Here is a 13,898-nt window from a genome sequence, read left to right as displayed (position 1 = left end):
GATCTTGAAGAAGATAGCACCTCATGACCTTCAGCTGCCACCTTCTCTCTCGATGCCGACAGAAGCCGATGACGCCGCCTCCGCGGTATGGTCAAACCCTAACAAGGGAAGCGGGCTAAGGAGAAGGGGACGGAGGAGGGGATGAGACCGAGGAGGAGACAGAGGACATACTTGTATCATGCGTGAGCCATCTTGGCATGCAGCCGGCACGTGACCCATGGCTGGACGAGCACACGCATCCAGCGCGTGAGGTCGTAGAAGGAGGACGCCCACACCCACTCGGCCACCGCCGCCAGCGCCGTCGCCTACCACCTGGTCAGGCCCACACCCATGCCCGTGCCCAAACCCACGACCCACCACTGCCACCTGGTCATAGACGAGGGAACAAGGAGGTGTACGGTGTGATAGGCAGAGGTGGAGGGCGGCGACCGGCAAGGAGGCGAGGAGGACACCGCGCGGAGGTGAGGAGGACACCGCGCGCCAAACCCTAGGCTTCCGTTCGCGCCACTGCGACCCGCTGCCTTGCGTCATGAGGAGGAAGGGGAGTGGTGGAGGACTAGGAGGAGGAGGAGGAGAAGGAAGAGGAGGAGGACAAGGGTGGCTGTCGTCGCGTGGAGGGCCGGCCACCGCTGAGGAGGACAAGGGTGACTTGGGCAGCCTAACGGCATCGGGAGGAAGAAGAGAGTGCCCAACACATTTTCACCCGTGTGCCCATGTTTTTATACTCACGATGATTTGTAGGGGCGGTTCCTGAACCCGCCGCCCCTAAAAATGCATTTCTAGGGACGGTTCATGATCTAGCTGCCCCTATAAATGCATTTATAGGGGCGGTTCCTGATCTAGCCGCCCCTATAAATACATTTCTATTTTATTAAATTATTAATTCTATATTTTTTAAATCACAAAAATACAAAGAAAATGTATATAATATTTTGTATTATTCTATATATGCACAAATATATATAAAAATAATTGTAGTCATAAAAGTTATAAACATAACTCAATCTTGTCATGTGACTATAATTTGAATTTTAAAAATTTGAATTTTAAAACTTCGACTATAATTTTAGGATATTAAATGACCTAAAATGAAAATATTGTAAACATAAAATTTGTATAACTCATTAACATATACAACTTTTATTTTGGTCATCTTGTCATGTGACTTTATTTAAACAATTCAAAATTTAAAATTCAAATAATTTCAACTTGAAATAATATTTTGAAAGAGTAAATGATTTCAGCTAAAAAACTCATGAATACCAAAGTTGTAGAACTCATCAATATGTACAACTTTTATTTTGATCATCTTTTCATTTGACCAAATTTGAATAGTTGAAAATTTGAATTTCAATAAATGACAACTTCAAACAAGATTTTGAAACCTTAAATAATTTCAACAATAAAAGTCGTGAACATAAAAGTTGTTGAACTCATCACTATATACAACCTTTATTTTGGTCACTTCTTCATGTGTCAAAGTATTAGTAAACATTGTTCACAAATTCATATATGACTCATAGTTTCATGAACTATACGAGAGACATGTTGATTTGTGAACAATGTTTACTATCACTTTGTCAGATGAAAAAATAACCAAAATAAAAGCTGTAGATCTTGATGAGTTATACAACTTTGGTATTCATCACTTTTTCAGCTGAAATCATTTAATGGTTGAAAATCTCGTTAGAACTTGTCATTTTTTAAAATTTGAAAATTTGAATTGCTCAAACTTTGTCAAATGAAAAGAATGACCAAATCAACACAGTAACTTGATAGGGCATGATTTTAGAAAATTTTAGGAAAAAATCATCACATTTGGAGCTAGTACGAGGGAGAAAGACTAGTTACAGATTTTATCCAGAGATTAAAAAGAAAAATCACAACTGTTCATGATGATCAATGATGAACAAGTGAGATTTCTCTTTTTAATCTGTGGCTAAAACTTGTAACTAGTTTTTCTTCCTCATACTAACTCCAAATGTGATGGTTTTTTTCCTAAAATTTTTTAAAAATCATGCTCTATCATTTTAGTCTAGTCATCTATCTTTGTCACTAATTTTGAATAATTTAAATTTTGAATTTCAAAAAATGACAGCTTCAAACCTGATTTTTAACCACTAAATGATTTCACCTGTAAAGGTGATGAATATAAAAGTTATTGAACACATCACTATCTATAACTTTTATTTTGGTCATCTTTTTATTTGACAAAATTTGAACAGTTCAAATTTTGAATTTCAGAAAATGACAGCTTCAAACCTGATTTTCAACCACTAAATGATTTCAGCTGTAACGGTGATGAATATAAAAGTTGTTGAACACATCACTATCTCCTACTTTTATTTTGGCCATTTCTTTATTTCATAAAGTGTTAAGTGATTTCATAAAGTTTTAGTAGTAATAAAGTGGATGTTGAAATAGATTCATCTGGATGTTGCAAAGGGTAGTCTCACATATATGCATAAATGTAGTCTCACACACATATATAATATATATAGCCTTACACACATACATAAATATATAGTCTCACACGCATGCATAAATAAAGTCTTACAAACATACACTTACACAAACACTTCACGTTCAACAACTAGCTAGCCCGCTGTAACGACTTTCCCCTTGACACCTTTTCATTCCCATGGCAATATGTCTTTGGGTAGGTTCTTTTCCACAACACTGATCTTCTTAGGAAAGTCTGTGAATAGCGGCATCTCATCGTAGTTATTGTAAGCTTCAACATCGTCCACGCCATCAACTCTGATAATGTGCTGTTTTCTGGAGGCAACCACGTGCTTTGTCTTCTTCTTCGGGGGGGAGGTTACTTTGTGGGTCAGACATATAGAAAACTTGTGCGACATGTGAAGCGAGCACCCAAGGGTTATCTTGGTAGCCTAGATTCTCGAGGTCTATGACTCTTAATCCAATCTCGTTTAGTTGGTGTTGTTTGATCCAGCGACATCGAAACATGGCCACCGTTATATCCCTTCCATAGTCAAGTTTTCATATCTCTTCAATGATGCCAAAGTATTGGATCTTTTGCCCAAATCCATCGAGAGCCTCTTTTCGAACGCCGTTGTTTTGGTTCACATATTTATTATCCTTTGCATGGGTATAATACGTATACCCATTGATGTCATAAGCATTCCAAGATGTCACTTGTCTCGATGGCTCCTCCGCCAACCTACTGATGGTAATAGAGTCTATGGTTTCTCCAGGCGGTATGTTTTGGTCCTTCAACCATGTAGTTAGTTGTTGCTTATGTTGTTTCATGACCCAATCATCCAAACGACCATTTCTCTCCGCCATAATGATAGCCAAGTATTCATCGATGTATAGTTGCATCAGTTGTGTACTCTGCAAGACACTGTAATGTGCTCGACTCACCTCTTTATAATCATGGTCGATGAACACTTTTCTACCACTGGTGCCCTTCCCAGCCAGCCTACCCTTGTGATGAGAATCGGGTTTACCAATCTCTTTTTGTACTTTTAGGTACTCTTGACAGCACTCGACGACTTCTTCAGTATTGTAACCCTCTATCATGGAGCCCTCTGGGTATGCTCGATTATGCACGTATCGACTTAGAACCGATATGAACCGCTCGTAGGATCACATTTCATGCAAGTAGCAAGGGCCTAGTGTCTGTATCTGATGAACCATGTGAATCATGAGATATGGCATTATATCAAAAAAGCAGGAGGTAAACACATCTCTAGTTGGTTTTGTGTCTCCACCACAAATTCATGTAGGTCACTCAGCTCTTGCTTGCCAATTGTCTTCTGTGAGATCTTCGAAAAGAAGTAGCACATGCGGGTGATGGCCATTTTTAAGAACTCTGGTTTTATAGCCCTGACTGTAATAGGTAGAAACACTGTTAGCATCACATAACAATTGTGAGCCTTGCAGTGTGTTATTAACAAGTCCTTCATCGACACTAGCTTCTTCATATTTGCTGAAAACCTAGTTGGGACTTTGACCCCCCTCAGGAAAGTGCATATGGCTCTCTTATCGTCTGGTGTTAGGTTGAAGCACACCGCGGGCAGAGTGTATTTCCATTAGTCTCAGGTACCGGGTGAAGTTGGGGCATCATGTTTAGCTGCACCATGTCTTTCCGTGCTTTCAGACCATCCTTTGACTTGCCTGTGTCAATCAAGGTAGCAATGAGACTCTCAAAGACATTCTTCTGCACGTGCATAGCATCAATGGCATGGGGGACCTCCAAGTCTGGCCAATAAGGCAGATACTGAAAGAAGATCGATTGTTTCTTGAAAGGTATGCCTTCGACAGGAGGTGTGCTTCTATCTCTGTTCGTCCCATCCGGATTCTTCTTTCCATAGACGACGCGTATGTTTTTCACCATTTTGTGCACCACTGGTGTAGCAAGGCTTTTTGCTCCCGGTTGGGAAACCCCTTTAGTTCCGGTTTTCCAACCGGGAGCACCAATCCGGGACTAAAGGTACCCTCCTTTAGTCCTGGCTTGACGCCCGGGACTAAAGGGGGACCTTTAGTCCTAGTTAAAAACACCAACCGGGAGTAAAGGGGGCCTCCAGGCCTGGCCAGGGACCACCACGGGGTAGGACATTGAGTCCCGATTGGTGTTACCAACCGGAACTAAATGTCCCTCTTTTTTTTCCTTTTTCTGGTTTCTATTTTTGGTTTCTTTTTTCATTTAATGATTAGTTTTGATATTAAAATACATTTTTGAATACGCTGCTAATAGTAATATATATGTGTACTTCGCACACGTAAGTTTTCGTTTGAACTTTGTACATAAATAACAAACGAATATACGCGTACATGCATATATATATATGATGATCATATATATACACACGTTATTTTATGTACATATAATATGTGCATACATATATATATATATATATATATATATATATATATATATATATTACAAAGGTTTGATATATAAATTGTTTATGTCCTTAGCAATTCACTCCTCCAGATTTGGCATCCACGTTTCGTTCGGGTCATTGTAGAACTCGCCGTTGGGGTTGATGACCTAGTCATTTAGAAATCCTGCTATAGTCTCTCGAATTGCTTTAAGTTGGTCAAGTCGTACGACTCTTTCCCTCAACCATTCAATCTTCAATAAAAGTTAAAGGAAAAAGTATTAATATATATATATATGTATGTGTATTGCTCATGTAATTACTTATACAAATGAGAGCAATAAAGAAATTGTACATATACGACCGAAATAATATAAAGGAAAAAGTATTTATATACGTACTTTGAGTTGCTCTTCAGGAGTTCTCTTTGAGTACGTCATGATGAACTCGCAAATATAGTATCCGCAGTAGTTGTTACCCTTCTCCTGCCTTAGAACCCACTTTTACGACAAAAAAATCAATTAGAGTGAATTGAAATCATCATATGGTGTTAATTGAATATAAATGTGTAGTTATAGTACTTACTTTGTGTGTGATTACACCTAGTGGCGCTTTGCAATGTTTCATTTTTTGTTCCTTAATGAACCTTTTCCAAACCCTGCTCCCAATAAAATAAAAAAATAATTTAACCTTTAATAATTGTTGAGAGATCGGCGCCATTATATATATATGTTGTTATAGAGAAACTAAATTAATTACCCTTGTATAATATCTATCATTTCTTGATACTCCGTTTGCGGTTTTCTCAATGAGTCTAAGATTTTCAATCTACTATTGGCCATATCGATGACCATCAATATCCAGTGATTGTTGCATAAACATATATATATATATATATGTGTGTGTGAGAGAAGTAACTAGCTAGTAAGGAAATATTGATGTCCCATATATATGATCGACATTAATTACTTATAATAACACTCACTTGAAGTTGTAGGGGAAGAGTATCTCCTTCTTGTCGCGTTGGTTCACTAAGAAATTCATGAGATTTCTCTCAGGTTGAGGCTTATAATCCTTCGGGGGGTTAGGGTGTTTGTATACGACATACGGATCAACGAACCCAACATCATTATCCTTTCTCTTTCTAAGTTCTGTCATCTCATATCTGCATACATGAAAATTGTGAATATATATATTGTGAATATATAATAAAGAAATTGTGAATATAGTAGAAAATAATCACACTTACAGACAATAACGGGGCGAATCATCGTTCTCGCTAGGGTATACAACAATGGGGCGGCATTGCTCCGCATATACAACAACGGGGCAGCGTTGCTCCGCATATACAACAACGGGGCGACGTTGCTCCGCATACAACACAACGAGGCGGCGTTGCTCTGCATACAACACAACGAGACGACGTTGCTCCGCATACAACACAACAAGGCAGCGTTGCTCTGCATACAACACAACGAAGCGGCATTGCTCCGCATACAACACAACGACGGCGTTGCTCTGCATACAACACAACGAGGCGTTCCTCTGCATATATCACATACAAACACATATTGACGTACGTAGGGGTCGGCGGTGACGATCGACGTACGTAGGGGTCAGCGGTGATGGGCGTCCGGAGGTGGTGATGACGAGGGCGGTGTCGGTGGTTGGGCCGGGTGGTGTCGGTGGCGGCGCGAGCGTCGTGGCCGGTCGGGCCAGGGTGGAGTCGTCAGGGCCACGCGCGCGGCGTCAGTGGCGGCGTGGCGTTAGGCACCAGGGGTGGCGTGGCATTAGGGGCGGCGTGGCGTCGGGCGTCAGGGGCGGCGTGCGTCAGGGGCAGCGTCAGGGGCGGCGTGGCCTCGCCGGGGCCGAGCGTCGGGGCGGTGGGGCGTCGGGGTGCCGAGCCGGGGTGGTCGGGGGGCGTCGCATCGACAAGCGCGCTTAGTCGGGGCGTGCGACGTCAGGGCGGTGGGGCGCCGGTGTGCGTGCGGGCGCTCGCAAGGTGCGGCGTCGGCGGTGGATCGGACGAGCGGCGGCGATGGTCGGGGGGCTTGGCTCGGCAGTGGGGAAGAGGAAGAAGAGCCGGGGCGGGCGCAGAGGCTATATAAGGGAGAAGACCTTTAGTCCCGGGCGCCACCACCAGCCGGGACTAAAGGCCCTTTAGTCCCGAGCCCTGTTAACGCCCGGGACTAAAGGTCACACCTTTAGTCCCGGCTGGTGGTGGCACCCGGGACTAAAGGTTTTTGGCGGGCAGCCAAACTGCAGTTTCGCTGCCCGCCAATTCATTAGGATTTTAATATATTTCTTTTTACACAAATGATAAAAGGATAGTTAATTGCACAGAAAATTAAATAAAAGACATAAAAATATTTTTAAAAAATATAGATTCTATTTTGCTTTATTGCACACAGGAAAATTATGTGACCTAAAGTTTTAATTTTTTTAACAAGTTTTAAAACACAATATAGTGTTTAAATTACTATTTTGATAATGCAAAAATTTAGTGTTTAATTAAATTCAGAAAAACTCTTGTGTTTCGACTGGAAATTTGTTTTCACATCATTTGAACGTGACATAATCCCACCATCAAACATAAATTTGTTTTCACAACATTTCAACGTGACATAATCCCAACATCAAACATAAATTTGTTTTCACATCATTTCAACGTGACATAATTCAACATCAAACATAAATTCACAATTATTACATAATATCTCTAATACACACTATTGAACATCAATATATATATCAAGCAGGCACAGTAATGAACTTCTTCTTGACATATGTCCCTTGGTTATGATCGCGCCGTAACCATGGAGTGTCCTCATCGTTTAGCTAGATGCTAGGGTCTTTGTTCACTGTGAAGGGTGAAATTCGGTCATCTTATTCATAATCTTCTGACATGTCTGACTTGTCTTCGATTCCGACGATGTTTCTTTTTCCTGAAAGAACTATGTGGCGCTTTGGCTCATCATTGATTGGGTGGTTGTCATTTTCCCTCTCTTCGGTTTTGTAGACATGTCCTTGACATAGAACACCTGAGTCACATCCTTCGCAAGGACAAATGGTTCGCCTTTGTACCCAATATTGTTGAGGTCCACTGTTGTCATTCCATACTAGTTGTCGACTGCTACGCCGCCTCCAGTCGTCTTTACCCACTGGCACTTAAACAAAGGTACCTTAAAATGAGATGCATAGTCTAGTTCCCATATCTCCTCTATGCGGCCATAGTATATTTGCTTATTCCCACTAGGGTCGGTGGCATCTATGCGGACACCACTGTTCTGGTTGGTGCTCCTTTTATCTTGTGCTACTGTGTAAAATGTATTCCCATTTATCTTGTACCCTTTGTATGTGATGATATGCCACGATGGCTGCCTAGCCAACAAATATAGCTCCTCATCAATACTCTCATCACCCTAACATTCTTTTCACAACCAGTGGCTGAAAGTTTCCATGTGCTGACGCGTAATCCATGCTTTAGACTTCCCTGAGAACTCAGATCGGAGGAGGTTCTTGTGTGTCTCGATATACGGATCTACCAAGGAGGAGTTCTGTAGAACTGTGTAATGTGCTTTATTGAAATAATCATCACCCTTACCAATATATGTTTTCTTCCCTAGTGTCCCCTTTCCACTTAGTCTCCCCTCGTGTCGCTATTTAGGAACACCAATTGGGTTAATATCGGGAATGAAGTCAACACAGAACTCAATGACCTCCTCTGTTCCGTAGCCCTTGGCGATGCTTCCTTCTGGCCGAGCACGGTTGTGAACATATTTCTTCAGAATTCCCATAAACCTCTCAAAGGGGAACATGTTGTGTAGGAACATAGGACCGAGAATAGTAATCTCCTTGACCAGATGAACTAGGAGGTGTGTCATGATATCAAAGAAGGAAGGAGGGAACACCAACTCAAAGCTGACAAGACATTGAACCACATCATTCTGTAGTTTCGCTAGATCCGTTGGATCGATTGCCTTCTGAGAAATTGCATTGAGGAATGCACATAGCTTCATGGTGGCTAGACGTACATTTGGTGGTAGAATTCCTCTTAATGCAACTGGAAGCAATTGAGTCATGAGCACGTGGCAGTCATGGGACTTTAAGTGTCCAAATTTCTTCTCTGGCACATTTATTATACCCTTTATATTCGAGGAGAATCCATACGGTACCTTAATGCTATTTTGGCATTCAAACAAGATGTCCTTCTCTTCTTTGCTAAGAGTGTAGCTGGCAGGACTTAAGTACTAGTGTCCATCATCTATCTTCTCTGGATGCAGGTTGTCTCATTCTTTCAAACACCGCAGGTCCTGTCGTGCTTCAATTGTATCCTTAGGCTTCCCATACACGCCCATGAAGCCTAGCAGGTTCACACAAAGATTCTTCATCAGGTGCATCACGTCGATCGCGCTATGGACCTCTAGGACTTGCCAATAGGGTAGCTGTGACAGAACCATCCAATTTATACAAGATCAAGTACGGTTGTCCCCGCTAACACGTTGACACACCCATACTTTCACTCATATAAACCCGGTAGTCCGCCGAGTGTCCCGAAAGACCTCGGTAAATCAACATCACAACCAAGATCGCGTGATTAAGCAAATACACATCACATACATCGGGTTGCAGCGGAAATAATATTACAAAGGAGTTAACAATTAGTAGTACAAGTTTGGGGTTTCAAAACCGCTTAGTGAAAACAACATAGCTTTCAAATGATTACATTAATATAAGTTCCAAATATATTGCTAGCATAGTGACATCATCCGACAAAAGCATATAGATGAGAAGTAAGTATAGAATCACCGAGCCCACCGGTGTTTAGCCACCATCATCAACAGGTCGAGAACATCACCTGCAACAAGGTGGGATAAACCCTGAGTACTCGAATGTACTCAGCCAGACTTACCCGTCGGAAACCAAAACAAATGACACCAAGGATCATGCAAGGCTTTCTTTAGTGGGCTAGCTGACTTGTTTGCGAAAAGCATAAGCTATCATGAAGAAACCATTTTTAAGTACTTTGCATCATCTTTATTATGACCTATCCATCTAGGTAAGCACCTGTACTATAGCAATCACTTGATTAACCAATAACATCCAGTTACCAATTTAGATTTAGCATATCCCATATCATCCAGATAACCATAATTGTTCCATAATAATTACTACGATGAAGTAACTCGAGTCAAGTGCTCACTATCCAGGAGCGATGGCGATTCGAATCGATTCCTAACCAGCTGGTGATTTATTCCTTACACAAACCTCACTCACCCGCTAAAGTGAGATTTCACTCACCCGCTAAAGTGAGATATTGATCACCGAGTCAACTTTCCAGGAATCTCGAGTTTGCCAGGAACCACATGTACCCGGGGGCCGACCGACTGCACTTTGGTCTTATCATCTCGCCCCCGTGTCCTACCACACCTGCTCCGGCACAGTGCGCTGCGGGCAATCTACTCGGCCCGAAAAATCTCCCAGCTTCGCGGTCGGAAGGTACTTTATCCGGCCAGCTAAATGTAAGGCATGCGTTCAACATGACTCGAGGCCCAACAACGAACGGTCCTTAATCGACACAGACGGAAACTAACAGCACCCCAGAACCCTGTCTGGTTGCCTCCAACTTTTCCGTCCGGTCTCCAATTATCCATCACACATGGTTAATTCCAGGATATCATTCTTTTCATGGCTAACTTCTTCCAGTAACCACCTATAAATGTAGGTGACCAGATATCACCGATCGCTACCGGTCTAAGCAAGGCTAAGCAGTTATTCGATCCTGACCTAACCGGGTAAAAGGTAATAAGGTAGGCAAGGATAGTAATAAATGCATCAACGGTTTCAATCAACTCCTACAACTTAATGCAACAATATATAAACTCATATATATAGAAAGAATTGCTTTTATAAATTAGGAGACTTATAATGCTCCGGGGCTTGCCTGGGATCCGACACAAGTCAGTTCAGTTAACTTGCACCATCCTGGTGACATCTCAGATCCTAGCACTCGCTTAGTCCTTCCATCTTCGGGACAGATCCATCAAACACCGTCTTCAGGTTTGGCTCCAACATCACGTCCTTCACGTGGTTCATCTAGCGTACCTAGATGAGATGCAATATGCAATTGCATAAATATGAAGAATAGTACCATGAGACACATCACAAAATAGCAAGCAAGACAAGCATAGTTTACACTAACACACTTAAGTACTTTGCGATGCTTAATTTAAACATCACACAATCTATCATGCTAAGATGGCAAAGAAGACGACAACACCAATCATGACACAAGTTTCCCAAGATCTCAAGTGCTCTAACTCAGTCATCATTCAAGACATACGTCACACTTAACAATATACAAGCAAGAACTATAATTGGAATCTGCCAATTTCTGGACATGCAAACAGCAGCTACAAGATTTAGCTATAACTGGAGTTATACAAATCCAAATGACTTGCAAGAAGACATTATGGAAAGCTTATGAAATTTTCTACAATTCATATTAAATCATCTTAGCATAATCCTCAAGTTAACTAAGTCAAATATATCCATTTACAGAAACTGGTCTACAATTGACAGAAAACAGCCATTTCTGAAACCCAACTTTAAACAGCTATAACTCTTAAACTACTTGGACAAATGACACCAATTTTTAATAGAAGCTAGATACATGAATTATCTACAACTTTTGTATAAACAAGTTTCACAACAAAGCACATTATCATGAAGAACTTTGCTAAGTTCCCAGATCTGTCCATAAACCACATCGGCAAGAAAATAATTATTAACTTATGTTGCAAATACATAATTAGGCAAAACCAACTTTACCAACATGTCACACATGACTAAATAACATCAGAAAACCTAGTGTCCATGACCAAATAAATTCTTTTAATGCATTTCTTAATTTATTTTAGATAATAAGGTGACTTAATGAACATATACCAAAAGTGCACAATAACTTCTACAAAAATTACAGTGGCTCACATATCCTCTCAATAGTCTACTGTACAAATTTCACTCCATTTGGATATGTATAGCAACCTCTATGAAAAAGACAAGTTGCTAAAGCAAGAATTCATGTGAGAGCAAGATAAACCAATAACTCACTCATACTTCATCCAATACTCATGAAATTTTTACCACACATCAACTATCACATGAGTAGCATGCCACAAAAATTTCACTTCATTTGGAGCCCTAGATCTACAGTTATGAAAAATAACAAATTCAACTAGCATTACAACCTTACTGCACAAATCTATTTTTACCGCAAAATATTTAAACTAAAACATGCCATATTATAGATCCACTGCATAGACAATTTCACAAGGATTCCAAAAAGTCCTCATTTACTATTTTATGAATTTTCTACGATTTACTATGAATTTCCAAAGTTCCTGCAAAATAATTACAAACCAGTCCTTATGGCACTATTCACCTGAGTCTATGACATTGCAGTTACACCCCTCCCTTTAGTCGAATTGCTGCGCGAGGTCCTTCACGTGAATCACAGCAGAGGAGGCCGTCGGAGCCGGTTCGGCCGGCCGGCGAGGGCCTTCGGCCAGCCAGGGACGCGAGGGGGGAGGGCGGCCGGTGGTGCGGCCGGGCCAGCCGTGGCCAGCCAGAGCCATGCCCGGCCCTGGGCACGGCCGGCAGAGGCTGCAGGAGGGCCGGCTGCGGCAGCAGGCAACGCCGGCGGCAGCGAGCTACAGCGGCTGTGGTGACTGGAAAAATAGTGCAGGGGGAGCGGCGCACGACTGAGAAGGTGGTGGCGCACGCGGGGAAGCCTGGAGGTAGCGAGGACGCGGCGGCGCAAGCTCAGCGGTGGCGCCCATGGCGACCGCGCTCTGGCACCCGCGCGCAAGCTCTGGAGAGCGAGAGGGAGAGGTCAGAGAGAGCCAGAGGGAGCTCGGGCGCTGGGCTTTCACTAAAGGAGGGCACAGGGACGCGACAGGGAGCCAGGGGCGTGGATGCACGCGTCGGCAATGGAGGGGGGCGAGCTCACGCATGGCTGCCACGCACAGGCCACGCGGCATCCTTTTGGGCGTTTCCGCGAACACCTGGCGGGCGACGGAGTGGCCGTAGTGGAACACGTATTTAGGACGTCTACGGGCCAAATTTGACAATGGCCCCAAAACGAAGTTTGCTTCTTTCCTGACACTCTACATTTCTTGTTTAAGGAGCCAAGTCATTAGAGCTCTGGATCAGCAGGTAATTAGGCTCCAAGTTAATAGTGTCAACGTATTAACGGCGATGAACAAAAACCCAAATTGAGGTTCAAAACGAAGTCAAACTTAGCCCAACTTTTTATATGCTTTTCTCCATAATATAACCTTCAACTTTTATTTTTGGACCAACTCAAGTTGCTTAGCAAAATTTAGAGAACGCGGAATGCCAACGTCGTTGCTTAGCGAAACTGACTTAGAATAATTCTAAGTGTTGAAATCAGCAGCAGGTTCCAACTTCAAGCCTCTATTTGACTTATTTCCAAGTTGATCCAGCTCTTGGTCCAAAAACAAAGTTTGTTCTACATGATATGGACTACAACTTTCATTTAAGGTCCAACCTCAAAACTGGTATAGAACCTATTGTTCTACTTTGACCAAAGTAGGATCACAATGAAGCTTAGATTATACTTTTTGATCCATTGGAGCATTTTCTTGGCATTTGCTCAACATGAACCTTTCATGACTTTTGTTGTAGAGTTTATCTAGAGTCATTTGGGCATGGTTGCAAGATTTGGTTGACGATCGAGAATTCCATTCACTTTATAAAATAATGCAAGCAAGGACATAACTCGTCATTTCATGTGACTTCTTGATTCCAAACTTCACGAAACTTTTCCATGGATTAATATAGATGGTTATTGATATGAGACACATGAAGATATCCCAATAACACCAGCCAATCATATATCTTAAAAAGGGCCTATATATAAAGCAAGGGTGCAATATCCAAGTTTAGGTTGGGGCTCATTTCCATAGGTTTGATCTAACATCTTCATCATCACTTAATCTATCATGTTTGAGCTCAAACCCATTG

This window comes from Miscanthus floridulus, chromosome 18 (genome assembly GCF_019320115.1).
Source record: "Miscanthus floridulus cultivar M001 chromosome 18, ASM1932011v1, whole genome shotgun sequence".
NCBI classification, from domain to species: Eukaryota; Viridiplantae; Streptophyta; class Magnoliopsida; order Poales; family Poaceae; genus Miscanthus; species Miscanthus floridulus.
Note: the sequence above shows the minus strand (reverse complement) of the source record.